The 23,917-nt window shown below is 37.7% G+C and overlaps 1 pseudogene; it reads left to right on the top strand.

Moving 5' to 3' along the window:
• The first annotated feature begins 1,050 nt into the window (after nucleotides 1–1,050).
• Nucleotides 1,051–1,149, top strand: LOC132275655 (small nucleolar RNA R71; annotated as a pseudogene).
• Nucleotides 1,150–23,917: the final 22,768 nt, after the last annotated feature.

The raw sequence follows: 23,917 nt of genomic DNA, 5'->3' as shown, positions 1-23,917 counted from the left end.
GTATGCAATGAAGTAAGAATGGGACGTGAAACGGGACGGGTGATAACTTAAGGTTGTGCCGATTCACTCTCTTCATTAGACACTCCAACTCGATTGTTCACAATCCTACCACTCCGCAAGGTAGTCACCGCATTAACATGTTCAATGGCGTGGTCTTCCGACTAGGAATGGGTTTCCACAACACATTGTTGCTTAGGTGGGGCATTTATATGCATCTTTCCCTTCTTTCTTGCATTGAGAGTGCTTGCTATTTGCCCTACTTGGGTTTCTAGCTTTGCAATAGATTGAGAGTGAGAATGAAGCAATTGAGTGTTAGCCTCTACAGTGCCCAAAGCATTCAAAACTTTCTCTTCAAAGGTGGGACTTCTAGTATTACCTTGGGAATAGGATTAGTTGGGAAAATGAGAATTAGCAAATTGATTCCCTTGTGATTGATAGGGCCTATAACCTTGGGATCCTTGGTTTTGAAGTGGAGGTGGAATGTACTTCCCTTGAAAACCGCCTTGGAAAGGGTTTGAGCCCTCTCTTTGGTTTTTCCAAGAGAAATTCGGATGATTCCTCTAACTTGGATTATAATGAGTACCATAAGGATTGTTCCCTTGGTTCACAAAAGCCGCATTGACTTGTTCATTAGGTTCACTTTGCACTTGTCCGTCAGGACAATGAGAAGTAGAATGAAGAACACTAGAACAAGTCATACATGTTACAGTTAATGCATGATGAGAATGGTTAGAAAAGGAAGATACTTGGTTTGCCGAGTTTTGGTTAATCAAAAATTGATCAAACCTTTGAGACAAATACTTCATTTTGGCGGCTATTTCATTTGAATGTTCGACTTGATGTAAGCCAATACTCTTCCTACCTTGTGAATTTATACCATTCTTGGATGATAGTGCTCTATGCAAAGAATTTTCACTCATACTTTCATAGAGATGCCACATGTCATCCTCATGCCTATCAATGTAAGAGCCACCCATGCAAGTATCAACCATACCCTTATAGTTGTCCGATAAGCTCTCAAAAAAGTATTGAACTAATTGCCATTTGGGCATGTCATGATGTGGACACTTTTTAAGCGATTCATTGAAGCGTTCCCATGCCTCATGAAACGTTTCTCCATCCCCATGTGAAAATTCTCGAATTGAGGTCCTCATGGCATTGGTCTTAGAAACTGGATAGTACTTCTTCAAGAACTCTTATTGCATTTCTGCCCAAGAAGTAATTAAAAAAGGCATAAGATTGTTAAACTAATACTTTGCCTTGTCTTTTAAGGTGAATGGAAAAAGTTTGAGTCTTAAAACCTCTTCCGGCATGTCCGTATATTTTACGGTGGAACATACTTCAAGAAACTCATCCAAATACTTGTAAGGTTCTTCACTTGGAAGTCCATGATAGTTAGGAAGCATTTGAATGGTTTGTGGCTTAATTTCATAATGATGTGCTCTAAATGGAGGCAATTGGATGCATGTAGGTGCATTGTATTCATTAGGCACATAGTGATCTCTTAAAGCAAGAGGTGGATTAGCTACTTGAGGTGCAACATGAACACCTTGGTTTTGAATTCCTTGATTGTTGACATGAGGTTATAGAGCATACGTTGGCCTTGGCATTCCATATGGAACTTGGCCTTGTTGTTGTGGTGGTTGGTGAATGAATGGCCTAGGCATGCCTAATGGTACTTGTATGTTCTCATTGTGCACATTGGGATGAAAGATACCTTGTTAGTCTATATGACCAATGTCCTCAACATGATTATCATTATGGTCATCCATTGAAAGATTGGCTCTATTTGAACTTCCTCTTCCTCTAGAATTTCTAATGATAGATTCAAGATGCAAATCAAGAGGGGCAAGAGTTGGTCTCAATGAACGATGCCCATGCATGCACAATACAAAACACAACAAACACAAAGAATGACAAACACTATGCCTTCACAACAATGCAATTAGACTTCTTCCATAAATATTAAATTCATACTCACATACTTTAACTCAATGATGCAAAATAATAAAAAATAAGCCTCCACACAGGTCGACGATTTAACTAAGGGATTGAGTAAAGAAAATATCACAAAGGTCCTTTAGCACTTCAACTCCAAATTTTAAAGCTTAGCTTAGCAAATTTTTTAAGTTTTTAGCATTTTTCCTTTCTTTGCTTGCTTGAATTGAATGCTCAATGGCTCCTTTGCCTGCTTCCTATCCAACAAAGCACCTTGTTAAATAAGAACAACACAATAAGTAACCAAAAAAAAAAAAAAATGAAGTAAAAACACGATCAAAAGAGTACTAATCCTAATCAATTCCACAAATCCGACGTTGCCAAATCTAATCAACAAATTCCCGGCAACGGCGCCAAAATTTGGCGGGTTAAAGCCATTCCTTATACGCCAAATTGATGTAGTTAATGTGTGGTTCAAGAAAAGCCTTTTAGGTCAAATTTAAATTTATAAAAACCACTACTAACACTACTACTAAAGTAGCAAGAGTGAGTAGGGATCGTCCCAAGGGAATGTGAGGATCGAGTAATGTCTTGGAATCACAATTAGGGCTAGTAGGTCGAGTGATCAAACAATTGGTTGGTTGGTTGATTAAAGAGCAACTAAATTAAACTAAGTAATAGCAAAAGAGTGCAATTAAGAGTAAGTGAGAGAGAGAGAAAAATATCTTAGGGTTTAGAGATCACCACCAAGTAATGCATTTCTATATCATTGACAAGTGATTAATGAGGGCAAATAGTGGGTTGCAATATTGGTGTGTGTGTATTTGGTTGATTCAATAAGCAAGGATGACTAGTTAAACATGTATTGTCTAAACATCATGTAAAAGGCACAATACATCTAAGCTATGAAGCATATATCGTCTAAACAACATGCGAAAGGCACAATAAATCAAAACAAGTCATTAATCCTTTTATTAAGCTCACAATCCAAATACAACACAAGGATAGAGACATATGTTAATTGCATTCAAAAGCTTGGATCATCAAACAACAAGCATAGATTGTCCTCCTATTTAACACTACACTACAACTACACTACATCTACACTACTAGCATGAAAATAAACTAGGGGAGAGGCACAATCCATCAAGAGATAAGCATGAACCATCAAGAGAATCACAAAAGCATTCTTTTAAGCACAATGTTTTGACAATCTCTAAATCTATAGCATCAATACACATCGACATGCATCAATAACACAAAATCTAGAGATAAGCACATGAATATCTATTCTAGCATACATAGACATATGGATAGAATGAAATGACCAATTGGAAGCATTAAACCACATAAATCATTGAATAAACAAGATCTATATATATCAAAGTGTCAAAACATCAATTACAACACTAATCCCTCAATAATACACAAGATTAAGATATAGAAAACATATTTGGGACTAACTCTAGCGCCAAGAGGATGTCTAGCCACTCATAGTGATGATGCTCCAACCCTCAAGGGCTAACTCCATGGTTGAAATCTACTTCTTGTTGATGAAGGGTCTCCAATGGTGTCTCTAGCCTCTTCCTTCTCTAAGCTTCCTCTCCAAGAGATGATATGAAAGTAATGTTGGCTCCTCTTGAAAAAGCAATCCTTATCCTTATAGGTAGGTCAAAATGACACCCAAAATGAGCTAGGGTCGTGCACACAATATTCCCTAATGATTGGATATAGGATAACTTTCAATGAGATGGAATTTTAACTTTTTCGCACTGAAGGAAGTTCGATCGATCGAAAGTGAGTGAGATCGATCGAACTTAGGCTAGATCGATCCATCTGGCTGAGCTTTTTGGAAAAAGACAAATTCAAGATATTTATGGGAGATATTTATGGGAAAAGGACAAAAGTGGTTAGTGGGTGCTACAGCTGTGGATAGGATCAATCATTTGAATAAGGACAAAAGTGTTCGATCGATCGAAGGATAGTATTGGATCGATCGAACTTTTGGAACTTTATGCTTTTGGGTCAAGGCTTGGATCTATCTTGAAGTGCTGAGATCGATCATTGTTCGATTGATCGAACCTTGAACTTGGATCGATCGAACTTTACTGCTTGCCACCTTTGGCTTCATTTGCTTCCTTCTTTCTCCACTTTGCTCTTTCCTTTGATTAATCCCAGAATTGCTTCAATTAAGCTCTTATTTGGCTGAGTTAGCTTATTTTCGGGATAAGTGCCTGAAAATGGAAATAATACGAAATCAAACTAAAACAGTAAAGTAAGATAGATAAAGGTGCTAGAATCCTTAAGCTTAAGGGGTTTAAATACGCACTTTTCAGTGCTCATCAGTTCTCATTGCACATTGTGGATAATGTGTGGTTTAAGTTTGGGGGTAAGGTGTCTTGTTGCATTCTACTTAAAGTTGAACTTTAAATGCATGATTGAGATTTGAGATCGATGTTTGTGATGATTTTGATCTTTTGAGGACTATATTGCTTAGAATTTAAAAATTGCTTAACTTGAGAGTCCAATACTCCTCGTATGCCTTGTGGATGCCGTTTAGGAGTAAATTTTTTGAAAGATTGATATCTTGCTTGCATTTGTGGTCCACATCATCCTGATTTTGTGATTGTTTTAAGATTCACTCTAGGATTCTACACTAGCACAGGCGCACACTAGCATTTATGGGGTACATGCTTTATTGATTAATTGAATTGGTTATATCCCAATTGGGCTAGTAATGCACTGAAAGCTTTCATCTTGATAAAAGTGGATAACAAACCCTTTTCATTAAGAAGTCGAGATTCTAGCCTCATCAAGCACTGAATTTCTCGCGCCGAAAGGTAAAGGGCCCAAACTCTAGGTTAATAATTGAAGCCTAGTTGATTTGAGCTTGTAAGTCCTTAGGGGAGTTTGAACACCTAATGCCCTAAAGCCGTCTGGTTTGGGAGTCATTAACCTAACACTCGACCTCATGGATCGCTAGAAAGCTACACATTGCACCATACTTCTGACGAGGGCCGTTCCTTGCACACCAAAATTGATATAGTGAATGTGCGGTTCAAGAAAAACCTTTTTGGTCAAGTTTAAATTTATAAAAACCACTACCAACACTACTACTAAAGTAGCAAGAGTGAGTAGGGATTGTCCCAAGGGGTTGTAGGGATCGAACAATGTCGTGGAATCACAATTAGGGCTAGTAGGTCGAGTGATCAAATAATTGGTTGGTTGGTTGATTAAAGAGCAACTAAATTAAACTAAGTGATAGCAAAAGAATGCAATTAAGAGTAAGTAAGAGAGAGAGATCTTGGGGTTTAGAGATCACCACCAAGCAATGCATTTTTATATCATTGACAAGTGATTAATGAGGGCAAATGGTGTGTTGCAATATTGGTGTGTGTGTGTGTGTTTGGTTGATTCAACAAGCAAGATGACTAGTTAAGCATGTATTGTCTAAACATCATGTGAAAGGCACAATATATCTAAGCAATGAAGCATATATTGTCTAAACAACATGTGAAAGGTACAATAATTCAAAACAAGTCATTAATCCTTTTATTAAGCTCACAATCCAAATACAACACAAGGTTAGAGATATATGTTAATTGCATTCAAAAGCTTGGATCATCAAATAACAAGCATAGATTATCCTCCCATTTAACACTACACTGTAACTACACTACATCTATAATACTAGCATGAAAATAAACTCGGGGAGAGGAACAATCCATCAAGAAATAAGCATGAACCATCAAGAGAATCACAAAAGCATTCCTTTAAGCACTATGTTTTGACAATCTCCAAATCTATAGCATCAATACACATAGACATGCATCAACAACACAAAATCTAGAGACAAGCACATGAACATCTATTCTAGCATACATAGACATGTGGATAGAATGAAACGACCAATTGGAAGCATTAAACCACATAAATTATTGAATAAATAAGATCTATATATATCAAAGTGTCAAAACATCAATTACAACACTAATCCCTCAATAATACACAAGATTAAGATATAAAAAGCGTACTTGGGGCTAACTCTAGCCCCAAGAGGATGTCTAGCCACTTATGGTGATGATGCTCCAACCCTCAAGGGCTAATTCCATGGTTGAAATCTGCTCCTTATTGATGTAGAACTCCAATGGTGTCTCTAGCCTCCTCCTCCTCTAAACTTCCTCTCCAAGAGATGATATGAAAATAAATGTTGGCTCCTCTTTGTAAAAACAATCCTTATCCTTAAATAGGTAGGCCAAAATGACACCCAAAATGAGCTGGGGTCATGCACACAAAATTCCCTAATGATTGGATAAAGGACAACTTTCAATGAGATGGAATTTTAACTTTTTCGCACTGGAGGAAGTTCGATCGATCGAACCTTGAACTTGAACTCATCGAACTTAGGCTGGATCGATCCAACTGGCTGAGCTTTTTGGAAAAAGAGAAATCCGAGATATTTATGGGAGATATTTATGGGAAAAGGACAAAAGTGGTTAGTGGGTGGTATAGCTGTGGATAGGATCAATCATTTAAATAAGGACAAAAGTGTTCGATCGATCAAAGGATGGTATTGGATTGATCAAACTTTTGGAACTTTATACTTTTGGGTCAAGGCTTGGATCTATCTTGAAGTGCTGAGATCAATCATTGTTTGATTGATCGAACCTTGAACTTGGATCGATCGAACTTTGCTGCTTGCCACCTTTGGCTTCATTTGCTTCCTTCTTTCTCCACTTTGCTCCTTTCTTTATTTAATTCCAGAATTGCTTCAATTAAGCTCTTATTTGGCTAAGTTAGCTTATTTTCGGGATAAGTGCCCAAAAAAGGAAATAATACGAAATCAATCTAAAACGGTAAAGTAAGATAGATAATGGTACTAGAATTCCTAAACTTAAGGGGTTTAAATACGCACTTTTCAGTGCTCATCACACCCCCAAACTTAAATATTGCTAGTCCCTAACAATGAACTAGAAAGAAAATGAATGAAATAAACAACTATACAAGTATGAATCTAGAAAACAATAAATGGATAACGCCACTTTCGTAGGGAACACGATTGCACTTAGCATATGCAACAAGCCTTTTAAACCCCTATGTTAGCCCTAGTAGACGAGTGAAGTCTCGTGAGGGTTTCCAGAAATGGTACCCACAAACATGAAGCTCAATCTTTCAAAAGAGGCACCAATATTGCAAACAAGTATTGGGAGAAAACTACCTCAAGTATGTAATTTTTCAACCCTTTCTACGCAATCTCCCAAAATTTCAACATCAAGCAAGCAAGTATGGTCCTCCGCACATTAAGAAAATGATCATGCAAATCAAAACAACTCTAGAATCCTTTTGAGTGGACCGGCATCAAATGTGTTGTTATCTTAGCCAACTAAAGAATTAATCACATCCTTACCCTCAAACTAGCACACAAATCTAGTACCGATCATCAAGATAAAAAGTGGACCTTTTATTAAAGCTTTATTGTTCTAGTGCGCTTATTCTTTTCACTCGATTTTTTTCTTTTTTTCTTTTTTTTTTTTTTTTAGGATCAAACATGAAAACATAGTGCAATGTATTGATCTCTTAAGCTTTCTAGTGATTCATGAGATCGAACGTTAGGTCAATGACTCCCAAACCAGACGGCTTTAGGGCATTAGGCGTTCAAACACCCCTACGGACTTACAAGCTCAAATCAACTAGGCTACAAATTAAGACAACCTCCATCTAATCATTTCTCACTTCTCACCTTTGGGAGAAGTCCTCACTTTTTTATTGCTTTTACAACTTCTTCTTCTTCTTTTTTTTTTTAATTTTTTTTAATTTTTTTTGTTTTTTGTAAGCAAAGTCAATTATTAACCTAGAGTTTGGGCCCTCCACCTTTCGGCGCGAGAAGTTCAGTGCTTGATGAGGCTAGAATCCCGGTTACTTAGTGAAAAGGGGTTGTTATCCACCTTTATCAAAATTGAAAGCTTTCAATGCACTACTGGCCCAATTGGGATATAACCAATTCAATAATCAATAAAGCATGTACCCCACAAATGAATGCTAGTGTGCGCCTATGCTAGTGTAGAATACTAGAGTGAATCTCAAAATAATCACAAAATCAAGATGATGTGGACCACAAGTGCAAGCATGATATCAATTTTTTGAAAAAATTATCCTAAATGGCATTCATAAGGCATATAAGGAGTATTGGACTCTCAAGTCAAGCAATTTTTAAATTTTAAGCAATATAGTCCTCAAAAGATCAAAATCATAGCTAGATATGGACCAATCATAGAAATATTCCTCAAATACACAAGCCATGCTAAAAATTTGAATTTAAAACTAACACTATAGAGCACCATTACCCCCAACTAAGCAAGAATGATACCAGTGTACCAAAAAGAACAAAGGAAAGAGTATACCAGTGCAACTAAGCAAGAATGATCAGGATTGAAGTATCCAAAGTGGGTGGCATTGCCCCCCCAAACTTAGGATGAACTGTGGTCCTAAAAATTAGCACTTGGATAAACTTATCAGGTAACAAAATGAGACAATCAGTGCACAGTGGACATGTAAGTGTAAATGGGATAAACAGATAACGAAATGAGAGAGGTATAAGTGTGGTTCTAGAAATTGGGTAGCCCTCTCTCACTGAAGTCACTGTGATGCACCTGATGGAGTCAAACATACAAATATGAGAATACAATCATATGACATCCATAGCAAAAATAGATATATAAAAATTGGATAAAGTGCATGTACAACAAAAATATCAAAGCCGACAGACCGGCTGTAAAAATAATACAGTGACAATAGTAAAGTATCAAAAAGAGAGAGGGATCATAAGATAGAAAGGACTAGGAACTCAGAAAGATGAGGTAGAACGGCCAGGTATAGCTCCGTGTATGTCTCTGGATAAATCTCTGAACATAGTCGTGACATCCGTGCGAAAGGTAGCAAACTCAGCTCTGTGGGCTTTGAGGTCAGCTCGAATGGTAACAACAGCATCCTCAAGCGTCTGCAGGCATACTCCAAAGCCGGGGGTCATATCTGGAGTCTTAGGTATAGATGAATCAGAAGAAAGTTCCTGAGTCTGCTCCTGCTCATGAATGGGTAACCTGGCTGGAGAGTCCTGCTCTGCATCATTTGCAGGGCGCTCTAAGTCTATATCTAAGTGCTCGGCAGCTGGATCGACTGGTGCGTCGTCCAATGTGGGATGTGCTGCTGCTGCCTTTGCCGATGCCTGGGGCTAGGCCTGTGCCTGTACCTGTGCCTCTTCCAGCTCCAACTCTGCTGCAGCCAGTATCGCGTGGTCTTGTAACCTGGTAATAAGGGAGCGGTAGGCCTTGTTCCAGTCTTTCCTGAGGAAGTGATAGGAACCTCTCTCGAGGTGCTCCCGAGGATGGATGGGATAGCGCTGGTCAATGAGAATCTGGGTGATGAGGTGGTTGAAAGGAAGAAACTTAGCCCGTCCGGGCATTTTTTTGCTGATGTACTCTTCATACAGCTTCCTCATCATGCTCCAGATGAGCGCGGGAATGGACACCCAGTGCCCGGTGTAGAAAGAGTAAAGGGCTATCAGATAATCGCCCCTCATCTGAATCTTGTGCCCTGCCATGTAGATATTCCGGTAAAGAACGGAATCAATAAACCATAGGTCGTCTGGAAGGTATGTCTAGGTGGCGAAAGTCGCACCACTGGCATGGTAACCTGTGAGGGAAACTGCCATGTCGGCATATGAAGGCCTGAATAGCCTCAGATATGTGTCCTGAAGCTCTGGAGGACATCTGTGTGAACAGCGGCAAGAGTGGGCTAAAGTGTCCACTGTAATGGTAATCAGATGGCCATCGATAGAAGTGACCATCTCAGCTGTGGTACGCGGCGATGGTCGGAGGTTCTGGTAGAACAACCGAACCAGCCGTGGGTAGACTGGCTCTGTAATGGGGGCAAGAATAGCGACTACACCCTTCTGAATAATATCCTGGTAAGCGAATCAGGTCAACACCAATCGAGAGAAGAAGGCCATGTCAAACTCTGACTCATGGTCGAGTGTCATGTGTGCATATCGAGGCATAGGCCTATCATGCAGCAGATGAGCTGGCTGAGCAGGCTGAGCTGGTGTATGTGAATGCTCAGCTCTAGTTTGCGGTGGAGATGGTGATGGAGTAAAAGCAGGATGAGCCGTAGAAGTGGATGGTATGTGGTCATCCTCAGGCTCATGAGATGGTGACTGAGGCGGGGTCGCCTGTGCTAGCTCCCGTTATGCATAAGAGGGCTCTATGGTCTCCTCTGTCCACGGCCTAGTATGGTGGGTGGGCCCATGTTGCCTGTTGGCAACGGTCTTCCTCTTTACCATGGCCTACAAAAAGAAAAAGAAAAACTTGCAATGGGAGTTAGTGCCAGAATAAGAAATTTAAAAGCACGACATAGAATCATGTATGTCAAGTAAAATAGACAAAACAAATATAACATGAATCTATGCAAGTGGTAGAATATGAAACATACTAAACAATATAAGTATGAAATACATCCAATGTGGAATATCACAGGCATTGGGCATAAATATGATAGCATGAACATAAGATATGATGAATAAAGTGTGTGCGTGAGATCTGTAAAGTTCGATCGATCATAAAAAGAAATAAGATCGATCATAAAAAGAAATAAGATCGATCACAAAAGTTGGATCGATCGAAGGTAAGTGAGATCGATCTCACTACTTCGATCAATTGAATACATGAGTTCGATCGATCGAACTGTGCGACGATGAAAACCCAAAGGTCACAGATTTGTGACCTTAGAAGCATGGGGCCCACACGAACGTGTTCGTGGGCCCATCAACACAACTAATCAACAAATCCCCATCACTGATCAAAGCTCAAACTCCTAAAATGAGATTAAAATCCAAAAATATGCAAAGTATATATACACAAAGCAACATATATATATATATGGAAATACAGTGCTTCAAAGCTTCAAAAATGGTGGATTTGATCATCTAAGCATCCTAAATCAAATATATAGAACATGTATGCATCAAATCAAATCACGCTTCAAAGTAGATCTCGGTTCTTACCTCAACCGAAGAGAAAATTGGAGATGAAGAGGGAGAGATGAAACCAAGATGAGAGAGAGTGATTTAGGAAGCTTGATGACACCGAAGGGCTTGTCAGATGAGGGGAAGATGATGATGCACAGTGACGGCGACGAGAGGGTCTAGGGTTTAAGAGAGGGTGAGATCGATCTAAATGATTGATCTTGAGAACCCTCCATTCTATTTTTAAAAATATTCCCGACAGAGTTCAATCGATCGAACTCAACTGTGATCGATCGAACTTTGATGAACTCTCTTCAAAGTTCTTTTTTTTTTTTTTTTTTCAATAAACAAAATTGAATAAACACTTAATAATTAAAAATTAATTAAGATATTTTGGGATTTTTGAAAATGTAATAAAATAAAATGAAAATAAAATAAAGTAAAATGAAATAAAGATTGAGATCGATCGAAACAAGAGTTCGATCGATCAGACAGAGAGCAGCAATATGCAGGTTTTTGGTTCAAAAATTTGGCTAAGTGTTGGAACATGAGATCGATCGAACTGGGAAGTTGGATCGATCGAAGAACTTGCAGATCGATCTTAGAATGTTTCGAACGATCAGACAGAGAGCTGAAATATGCAGGTTGATGCAGGCTCAAAATTTTTCTAAGTGTTGAGTCATGAGATCGATCGAACTTGGAAGTTGGATCGATCCAAGGTCTCTTGATCGATCTTGGAGTTGGTTCGAATGATGGGACAAAGAGGTGATTTGGATGCACGTTTCTGCAAGTCGAAAAATTTTCTAAGTGTTGGATGTAGAGAAGAGTTCGATCAATCGAACTCAAGTTTGAGATCGATCGAACTATGCAAAATGTTCAATAATGACTTGAAAGCTTATGCAATCCTCACCAAAGTTCCTTGAAATGCATATGAACCAAAAACAAGTATCTAGACTTCGCAAGAAATGAAATGAAAGATAGAAATGGGGGAGGAATAGGGTTTTGACAGCCTACAAATGTTTTTGCTAGTCTTTAACGTCTCTAGCAAGACATTGGGCTCTTTTAGCCCGGATCAAAGATCTTATAAGGCATCCCCTTCTTGTTGGGGTGATAGATACTTTGAATTCCACCCAACAAATGGTTCTTTGAAGAACTTGTTGGATTAAGCTCAAAAGAAGTCTTTGGTCACTTGTCTATGCAATTACAACCTTTGGGCTTCCATACCATTTTAAAGCAAGAGTTTGAAACAAAACTTTTAGAATGCAAGGTTGAAGATGATCCTTTGGAAGTTTTGGTTTTACACAAAAGCTCATTTCCTTGGCATTAAAGATCATGACATCCATCTACAACATTAACTTCTCCTTCATATTTGTCAACTGAATTGGGTGTGGGATTAAAGATACTCAACTTCACCTTCATGTGGCCAAATGAGATCTTCATTATCCCTGTCTTACAATTGATGTTGGCATTAACGGTTGTCAGGAAAGGACGGCCAAGGATAACGGGAATTTGGCTCTTAGGATTGGGAACCGGTTCCATGTCTATGACAACGAAATCAACCGGAAAGAAGAATTTGTCAATCTTTATCAAAACAACCTCAATTATAACCCTAGGCTTCTTAATGGATCGGTCGGCAAGTTGCAAAACTATCGATATCGGTTTCAATTCACCTGAGCCCAATTTGACATAAACCGAGTATGAAAGAAGGTTAACACTTGCTCCTAAGTCAAGAAGCGCCCGATTAATGATATGATCACCAATAATGCATGATGTAGTGGGTAAACCGGGGTCCTTAAACTTTGGAAGAGTGTTATGTTGCAAAATTGAGCTTACTTACTCGGTCAAAACCACTTTTCTTGGTGCTTGACTCTTATTCTTTCGCTTTTGGGTGCTAGGTCAAAATTAAGCCGGAATTTGCTTGATTGCATCCAATAGTGGAAGATTAACTTTCACTTGCCTAAACATTTCCATGATTTCATTGGTTTTTGCCTTTTGCTTATCTTTTGAAAGGAATCCTTTTAAAGCATCCGAAAATGGAACCTTTGGTTCAAACACTTTTTCAAAATTTTCTTTTGAACTCTCTTCAACACAAGAAGTTTTCAAATCATTTTTCAATAAAACCTTTTTAGCATCATTTTTCAAAACTTCTTTTCCAAACACATCTTTTAAAACTTTCTCATTTACAAGATCATGTATATGCAATGAAGGAGGAATGGGATGTGAAACGGGGCGGGTGACAACTTGAGGTTGCACTGGTTCACTTTCTTCATTAGACATTCCAACTTGATTGTCCACAATCCTACCACTCTGCAAGGTAGTCATCGTATTAACATGTTCAATGGTGTGGCCTCCCGATGAGGTATGGGTTTCCATAACATATTGTTGCTTAGGTGGGCCATTTATCGGCATATTTCCCTTCTCTCTTGCATTGAGAGTGCTTGCTATTTGCCCTATTTGGGTTTCTAGTTTTACAATAGATTAAGAGTGAGAATAAAGTAATTGAGTGTTAGCCTTTAAAGTGCCCAAAGCATTCAAAACTTTCTCTTCAAAGACGGGACTTCTAGTACTACCTTGGGAATAGGATTGGTTGGGAAAATGAGAATTAGCAAATTGATTCCCTTGTGATTGATAAGGTCTATAACCTTGGGATCCTTGGTTTTGAAGTGGAGGTGGAAAGTACTTCCCTTGAAAACCGCCTTGGGAAGGGTTTGAGCCCTCTCCTTGGTTTTTCCAAGAGAAATTCGGATGATTCCTCCAACTTGGATTATAATGAGTACCATAAGGATTGTTCCCTTGGTTCAACAAAGCCGCATTGACTTGTTCATTAGGTTCACTTTGCACTTGTCTGTGAGGACAATGAGAAGAAGAATGAAGAACACTAGAACAAGTCATACATGTTTCAATTAATGCACGATGAGAATGGTTGGGGAAGGAAGATACTTGGTTCGCCGAGTTTTGGTTAAGCAAAAATTGATCAAACCTTTGAGATAAAGACTTCATTTCGGCGGCTATTTTATTTGAATGGTCGACTTGATGTAAGCCAACACTCTTCCTACCTTGTGAATTTCTACCATTCTTGGATGATAGTGTTCAATGCAAAGAATTTTCACTTATGCTCTCATAGAGACACCACACGTCATCCTCATGCATATTAATGTATGAGCCACCCATGGAAGCATCAACCATGCCCTTATGGTTGTCCGATAAGCTCTCAAAGAAGTATTGAACTAATTGCCATTTGGGCATGTCATGATGTGGACACTTCCTAAGCAATTCATTGAAGCGTTCCCATGCCTCATGAAACGTTTCTCTATCCCCATACGAAAATTCTTAAATTGAGGTCCTCATGGCATTGGTCTTAAAAACCGGATAGTACTTCTTTAAGAACTCTTATTGCATTTCTGCCCAAGAAGTGTTTGAAAAAGGCCTAAGATTGTTAAACCAATACTTTGCCTTATCCTTTAAGGTGAATGGAAAAAGTTTGAGTCTTAAAACTTCTTCCGGCATGTCCGTATATTTTATGGTGGAACATATTTCAAGAAACTCATCCAAATGCTTGTAAGGTTCTTCACTTGGAAGTCCATGATAGTTAGGAAGCATTTGAATGGTTTGTGGCTTAATTTCATAATGATGTGCTCTAAATAGAGGCAATTGGATACATGTAGGTACATTATACTCATTAGGCACATAATGGTCTCTTAAAGCAAGAGGTGGATTAACTACTTGAGGTGTAACATGAACACCTTGGTTTTGAATTCCTTGATTGTTGTTAGGAGGTTGTGGAGCATACATTGGCCTTGGCATTCCATATGGAACTTGGCCATTTTGTTGTGGTGGTTGGTGAATGAATGGCCTAGGCATGTCTAATGGTACTTGTATGTTCTCATTGTGCACATTGGGATAAAGGATACCTTGTTGGTCTATGTGACCAAGGTCCTCAACATGATTATCATTATGGTCATCCATTGAAAGATTGGCTCTATTTGAACTTCCTCTTCCCCTAGGATTTCTAACGATAGATTCTAGATAAAAATCAAGAGAGACAAGAGTTAGTCTCAATGAACGACATCCATGCATGCACAATGCAAAATGCAACAAACACATAGAATGACAAACACTATGCATTCACAACAACGCAATTAGACTTCTTCCACAAACATTTAATTCATACTCCCATACTTTAACAACAATGATGCAAGACAATCAAAAAATAAGTCTCTACGTGGGCCAACGATTTAACTAAGGGATTGAGTAAAGAAAATCTCACAAAGGTCCTTCAGCACTTCAACTCCAAATTTAAAGCTTAGCTTAGCAATTTTAAAATTTTTAGCTTTTTGCTTTCTTTGCTTGCTTGAATTGAATGCTTAATAGCTCCTTTGCTTCTTCCTCTCCAACAATGAGTAACCAAAAAGAAAATTAAAAATAAAGTAAAGACACTATCAAAAGAGTACTAATCCTAATCAATTCCACAAATCCGACGTTGCCAAATCTAACCGTTAATCCCTGGCAACGGCGCCAAAATTTGACGAGAGCCGTTCCTTGCACACCAAAATTGATGTAGTGAATGTACGGTTCAAGAAAAGCCTTTTTGGTCAAGTTCAAATTTATAAAAACCACTACCAACACTACTACTAAAATAGTAAGAGTGAGTAGGGATCGTCCCGAGGGATTGTGGGGATCGAGCAATGTCGTGGAATCACAATTAGGGCTAGTAGGTCGAGTGATCAAACAATTGGTTGGTTGGTTGATCAAAGAGCAACTAAATTAAACTAAGTGATAGAAAAAGAATGCAATTAAAAGTAACTAAGAGAGAGAGATCTTGGGGTTTAGAGATCACCACCAAGCAATACATTTCTATATCATTGACAAGTGATTAATGAGGGCAAATGGTGTGTTGCAATATTGGTGTGTGTGTGTGTATTTGGTTGATTCAACAAGCAAGGATGACTAGTTAAGCATATATTGTCTAAACATCATGTGAAAGGCACAATATATCTAAGTAATGAAGTATATATTGTCTAAACAACATGTGAAAGGTACAATAAATCAAAACAAGTCATTAATCCTTTCATTAAGTTCACAATCCAAATACAACACAAGGTTAGAGACATATGCTAATTGCATTCAAAAGCTTGGATAATCAAACAACAAGCATAGATTGTCCTCCCATTTAACACTACACTACAACTACACTACATCTACAATACTAGCATGAAAATAAACTAGGGGAGAGGCACAATCCATCAAGAGATAAGCATGAACCATCAAGAGAATCACAAAAGCATTCATTTAAGCACTATATTTTGACAATCTCCATATTTATAGCATCAATACACATAGACATGCATCAATAAAACAAAATCTAGAGACAAGCACATGAACATCTATTCTAGCATACATAGACATGTGGAAAAAAGAAATGACCAATTGGAAGCATTAAACCACATAAATCACTGAATAAACAAGATCTATATATATCAAAGTGTCAAAACATCAATTACAACACTAATCCCTCAATAATACACAAGATTAAGATATAGAAAACATGCTTAGGGCTAACTCTAGCTCCAAGAGGATGTCTAGCCACTCATGGTGTGACGACCCTGGTTTTTAGGCCAGCATGTTCTGTGATGAACTGTAAGGATGATCCGATAACGGATCCGAATGCGGAAGCGAAAACAGAAAATAAGACTCTAAGAAGTCAAAGTGACCTTCCATGAGGTCGTGGAACTCAACAAGAACTGATGCGGAAGCAAAAGATCAAAAATATGACAAATAAGCCCCCAGGGGCAAAATAGTCATTTCTGAAAACTGTAGATTTGGGTGACACCGAGCACACCGCTGGAGGGACAACAAAAAATTAATCAAGATGGACTCAAGAATTGCATGATTCGGAATCCGGACGAAGGAGAAACGGTATGATGAAGAAAAACGAGCACTTAAGGCAAAAAGGGTAAATTGGTAATTATCCAGAAAGAACCGGGTGTAACCGAGCACACCGTTAGAAAGCCCAAAAGAAGAATTGACGTCGCGGCGGCCCGACGAAGGCCATGGCGCACACGGCGCCCATGCGCGAGCCCACCGGCGCGCATGCCGACGCCCAAAGACATGGCTGGTGGCAGCCCTTCGCTGCTGCTACATTTTTTTTTATCTGCTCAGAACTGAGGCTTGAAACGGAGGTCAAGACGAGTTTTTCTGGAAAAATACGAAGAAGAAACCCCCCCTAAAATTGAGTTTTCTACCCAATAACATGGACGGAATAAAAAAAACTCACTGTGAAATTCCCAAAATGCCCCTAGATCAGAATTGAACAAGAGGATTAAAAGTTGCTACAGTAACTATCTGCAAGAGAGAGCAAAAACGGGCTAGAAGATGAATTTTTCTGGAAAAACACAAAGTAGAAACCCCCCTTAAAATTGAATTTTCTACGTGGCTTAAAAGAAAATTAAAAAAAAATACAATTTAGAATACCCGAAATGCCCCTCCATGAAATCTGGTCATGGAGGTCCAAAAAGCTGCTAATAAAAAATAGAAAAGTTGAACTTTGCGATCGATTTCCGGCCCCAAGCCGACATTTTCTGAAAAAACACGAAAAAGAAACCCCCCCTAAAATCACATTTTCTAAGCGACCATATTGAAAGAAGAAAATAAAACCACCGTGAAAAGTCTATAATGCCCCTAGATCAGAATATGCAAAAAAAATGCGAAATGAATTCACAAGAGGCTCAAAACACAAATGATAAGGTTTTGCCCGGAAACGACCATGCATGCAAATGTAACTTACCTATTTGGACGTGCTACAATGATCCATGACTTAAAAATATAGCCAATGCAAAATCCGACCCCCCAATAGGTAAAAAGGCAAAAATGGACTTGGAATGGAAAACATAGAATCCAAAAATGTAAAATGGAGTCAAATGACCATTTGGCCCTTGGCCAAACTTCATACAAGATTAATAAGACCATATGAAAGAATGAAAATGGAATTCCCACACCTGATGCAACCATGGTGAAGCAATGACTTGTGATTTTTCAAGGTTTTCATAATATTTCATGAAGTTAAAAAGTTATATAGAATACAATACACATGTCATTGGCCTCTGGCCTCATCTCATACATGTCAAATACATTGAAAGGAGTGCACTTATGTACACATTACATACATGGAATCAAATATACATATTTTGACATATAAGTCTACAAAATGACATTTCATGCTAACATCACACGACATCCAAGGAATGCTAGGCATCACAAACCAAGCAACAAGAATCATGATATAGATACGTGTATGAAATGAATCATGGTTGGGATAATCCAAAGAACACGACAAGAAGAATGCTTGAGCATAGATTAACATGAATTGCATTTTCAATACAATTGAACTAGGTCTAGAGTAATCCATACAACATGACAAAAGCATATTTGAATACAAGTTAACAAGAATCACATTATCCACGCAATTCAATAACAAAAGAGCATGTTATATAATGCAACAAGGTATAAGTTCTCAAAGCCATCAACTTAGAATCTAAAGCACAAAATAACAGTGGTGGTTCATGCCACCTAACGTCTAAGTTCTAAATGAATCAAATGGATCAATCCTAAGCTATGTTAGAACGTCAAAACACAATTTTCAATATCGATGTAATTTAACCAACATTGGGACTTCCAACACAACGCATAAAGCACAATTTCGCAAAGTTAACATCATGTAACTTAAAATGGAACGACAAATAAGGAATAACAAGTTACAACATCATCTAGTTATCAACTTGAAAATGAAATGTGAAGTCAAACAAAGTGGATACTCGGACGCCACGCCGGATCAGACTGACAACATAGTTACTTTAGGGTTACTAGCCCATGTGTAACCTCCCTATGTGCGCACTAGACTATATATAGAGGGACTATCCCCCGTACTAGAACCACGTCCTAGCCATAGTCAAACAACGACATCCCCAAGTTTCCAAAATCAACAAGTTGTGCAACAATGCATATATCAACAGGAATATGCAAGATAATCAACTATCTACTAAGCACAACCAAATTTGGAAACCTATACAATACATACTCTAAATCCACAACTAATATGATATGATGAATGTCAAATCTTTAGTGTGCGATTCGTTACACGCTATGCATGAAAGATGTTAAACACGAAGTGTGCAAATCATTACACAAGGCAACAATATATTCAATAAGGAAAACATATTCTCATGAATACAAACATAGTAACTATGTTATCCAATGTTCAAGTCCATGATTTGAACATAGAAACCACTTCTAAAACACAACTAGATCATGGAGCAAATTGATAGAATTTAAATAGATAAGCACAATTAAATTCTCTAGATTCCGATTTAATTCCAAATAACCTCATTTTAATACATGTTAAAGGACATGGCATGGTCATCACCTATATCCATTCTAAAATTCAATTAGGTTGTTGGAACAACAAAGTATAACTTTAATTAAATCATGCTAATTTAATTACCAAGGTTCTAAAACAACTTTTAATAGTCCCTAATTAATATATACTAGTAAACAAGTCATGGCCAATACAAATATCAAGTTAAAACCTTAATTAAGCTAATGGGACCTCAAAATAGATTTTAATTAATTCTTTTAATTAAAATCTCTTGATTTTCAAACTTAACCAAATGCTCTCAAATTAACCTATGTTGGAAAACATGCCAAGGACTAATGTAATATCACATTACAAGTTTATTTCATTCAATTTACGACCATGCAAATTAAACCTTCACTAAAGTTAAATACAAAACAAAAGTTGCAATTCTCATGCAATAAATCCCAATTTAATACATGTGAACAACCATACCAAAACTTAATTTTCTAGTATGCCACAATACAATTCCAAGTTGTATATCACCACGAGGATTAAATCTTAAATATGGAATTTAATTAAATAAAAGGTTTCAAAACCTAACCGAATATTCTAAATTAAATATATGTGAAACTATATGCCATGTAAATCAAGAATATCAAGTCGGAATTTAAATAGAGTGAATAGTGCACTCGGGGCAAATTAATTAATCAAATTAATTAATAATTACTAATTTTCAAAACACCTCCAATCACTTTCAAATTCAACTATGTTGGAGAGCATGCTAAGACCTAATTTAATATGCTAACACATATTGATTTTAAGCTAGTTAAGGCCATGTGAATTAATCTTTCACCTAAGATAAATATTAAATAAAATCTTTAATACTTATTCAAATGTTCCAATTTTAATACACGACAATGAGCATATCAAGGGGCAATATAAAATCATGCTACATGTTTAAACCAAGTCATGAGCAACCGGGAAAATTAGATCCCGTACAAGAAAAATAAATAATAAAATCTCTAGATTTTATATTTAATCATGCAAACAAGTAGTATAAGCATCACAAGCATGCCATATAGCAAGAATTTAAATCTAGAACATCTCCTACCTCAATTTGAGATGAAAATCCCAAAGGCCCACCAAAATAAAAGTGCTCCAAATTCGACGATACCGAGAGGTTTTGTCGGGGACAACACCGTGAACAAGAATCCGTAAGAAGCCCCATGAAAATCATAACTTGACCTCAAAACCAAACTCAAGAAATAGTCAAAACTGAATTCTAATAAGGGGGAAAGGTAAAGCATGGCGGGGGGAACAACAAACATTAAGGCCGAAGACTTTCCATCAAGGAAAAGTGAACCAAAAGAGGAGAGAGAAGATGGCAGCACCCCTTGGGCTGCCATGGGAGCTCCAGGTTGTGCATGAAGAGGGGAGAAGATGAAAAATGAAATATCTCACCCCCCTTTTATAGAAATCTCAAATAGTGCCCCGAACGGGCCCCGTCGGGTCCGAAAAAGTAAAATTTGAGCAGACGAGCTCAAATGGCAAAACTTTGTGAACAAAAAAGATTTAAAATGATAAAACATGAACAACGGAAGAAACGGAGTCAAAAATCGAGTCCCGAGCAGAAAGTTATGCCCAAAACAAGTTTGGCGCAAACCGGGGCCAAAAACCCTGAAACTAGAAAACATCGACCAGGAGGAAATTTCAAGAGTACACAACTCGATAAAATGTGAAAATGAATCCCGTACGAGGATCCAGGCTCAAAACAAGACATTTTGCAATAACTTTCATTAATTGCACAATGGCCCCTCCAAAAAAGGAAAACTGCACTTATGGCCCAAAATGAAAATATCTTTCAAAAATATTTTCTTAAAAACCCCTGAAATAAAATATCTTCAAAAGATATTTATGAAAGTGTCAAACGGGGAAAAGACAAAATAGGGAAAATGACGAAATAGGGAAAATGATGAAAAGTGAATAGTGTCGAAAAACGAAAAATGTGAAAATAACTCGGTCCTCAAAGGAAGTTGTCAATCCACGGAACTCGAGATGACACTAAGCGACACAAAACAAAGCTCAGAAAAGAAAATTAAACGAAAAAAATTCATTCGTAAAATTTCAGGAAAAAGGAAAGGAAGGCAAATGACCGGGTCGTTACACATGGTGATGATGCTCCAACCCTCAAGGGCTAATTCCATGGTTGAAATCTGCTCCTTGTTGATGTAGAACTCCAATGGTGTCTCTAGCCTCCTCCTCCTCTAAACTTCCTCTCCAAGAAATGATATGAAAATAAATGTTGGCTCCTCTTTGTAAAAGCAATCCTTATCCTTAAATAGGTAGGTCAAAATGACACCCAAAATGAGCTGGGATCATGTACACAATATTCCCTAATGATTGGAAAAAGGACAACTTTCAATGAGATAGAATTTTAACTTTTTCGCACTGGAAGAAGTTCGATCGATCGAACCTTGAACTTGAATCCATCGAACTTAGGCTAGATCGATCCAACTGGCTAAGCTTTTTGGAAAAAGACAAATCCGAGATATTTATGGGAGATATTTATGGGAAAAGGACAAAAGTGGTTAGTGGGAGTGGGTGGTACAGCTGTGGATATGATCAATCATTTGAATAAGGATAAAAATGTTCGATCTATCAAAGGATGGTGTTGGATCGATCCAACTTTTGGAACTTTATGCTTTTGGGTCAAGGCTTGGATCTATGTTGAAGTGCTGAGATCGATCATTGTTCGATCGATTGAACCTTGAACTTGGATCGATCGAACTTTGCTGCTTGCCACCTTTGGCTTGATTTGTTTCCTTCTTTCTCCACTTTGCTCATTTCTTTGTTTAATCCCAGAATTGCTTCAATTAAGTTCATATTTGGCTAAGTTAGCTTATTTTCTGGATAAGTGCCTGAAAAAGGAAATAATACGAAATCAATCTAAAACAGTAAAGTAAGATAGATAAAGGTACTAGAATGCCTAAGCTTAAGGGGTTTAAATACGCACTTTTCAGTGCTCATCGACTTCCATCTTTGATCCTTAGGATTAGTAAAAAAAAAAAAAAAAAAAGGTTAAGTGAAAAGAATAAGCGCATCTAGTTTTAATAAAAGATCTACTCTTTGTCTTGATGATTGGGACTAGATTTGCATGCTAGTTTGAGGATAAGGATGTGAACATTTTTTTAGTTGGCTTAGATAGTAACATATTTGATGCCGGTCCACTCAAAAAGGATTCTAGTGTTGTTTTGATTTGCATGATCATTTTCTTAATGTGTGGAGGACCATACTTATTTGCTTGTTGTTGAGATTTTGGGAGATTGCTTGGAAATGGTTGAAAAATTGCATACTTGAGGTAGATTTCTCCCAATGCTTGTTTGCAATATTGGTGCCTCTTTTGTGAGAATGAGCTTAATGTTTGTGGGTATCATTTCTGGCAACCCTCACGAGACTTCACTTATCCACTAGGGGTAACGACGACTTCTCGGCCGTTCCAATACGCCAAAATAATGTAGTGAATGCACGGTTCAAGAAAAACCTTTTGGGTCAAGTTTAAATTTATAAAAACCACTACCACCACTACTACTACCGTAGTAAGAGTGAGTAGGGATTGTCCAAAGGGATTAGAGGACTACTAGTAATGGAAACAATGCTTAGGGTTAGTAAGTTGAGTGATCAAAGGTAGAATGTTTGGTTGATTAAACTACAATTAAGATTAAGCAAACTCAATGTAAAACAAGCAATTAAAGGATAGAGAAAACAAGAGAGAGAGGTCTTGGGACTTAGAGATCACCACTAAGCATCACTTTTCTATACACTCAATTCACAATTAATGAGGAGAAAACATATGTTGCAATAATAGTTAGTGTGTCTGGTTGTTTTAACAAGCATGGATGAACAATAGTGAGTGTGAGCGCTGAAAAGTGCGCATTTAAAGCCTTTAAGCTTAGGTATTTTAGAACCTTTATCTATCTTACTTTCCCGTTTTAGACTAATTTCATATTATTATCGTTTTTAGGTGTTTATCCCCAAAATAAGCTAATTCAGCCAAATAAGAGCTTAAAAGAAGCTAGCTCAAGCTGGATAGAAGAAAGAAGCAAAGTGGAAGCTGAAGAAGCAGCGTGTGGAAATAAGCATGTTCGATCAATCTAAAGAATACTTCGATTGATCGAAAGTCTCCAAGATGGATCCAAGCTCTTTTCTCCTTAACCAAAGATCCCACAAAGTTCGATCGATCCAACAATTCTCAGATCGATCGAAAAGATTCTATCTTATCCTATTGTACCACTCTACCTGCCACTTTTGTCTCTTTCCCCAAAATATCTCAGATCTGTCCTTATTTAAAAAGGCGCCGCCATAGGAGGATTGATCCAGCCAAAGTTTGATAGATCTCAGCCAAGTTCGATCGATCTCAGCATAGGTTCGATCGATCGAACCCTCTCAAATGCGAATTAAATTAATTTCCAGCTCATTAAAAGTTGTCTCATTGTGCAATCATTGGAAGAGCCCTTGTGTACGAGCCTAGACCATTGGGTGTGACATTTGAGCTACATATATAATGATTATGAGCCACTTTTACATAGAGTTTTTTTTTTTATATATGCTTTTAG

The sequence above is a fragment of the Cornus florida genome, unplaced genomic scaffold (genome assembly GCF_030987335.1).
Source record: "Cornus florida cultivar Cherokee Brave unplaced genomic scaffold, ASM3098733v1 CherokeeBrave_3.0.0_Hap2_Chr09, whole genome shotgun sequence".
Taxonomy (NCBI): Eukaryota; Viridiplantae; Streptophyta; class Magnoliopsida; order Cornales; family Cornaceae; genus Cornus; species Cornus florida.
This window is presented reverse-complemented; position numbering and strand designations above follow the sequence as displayed.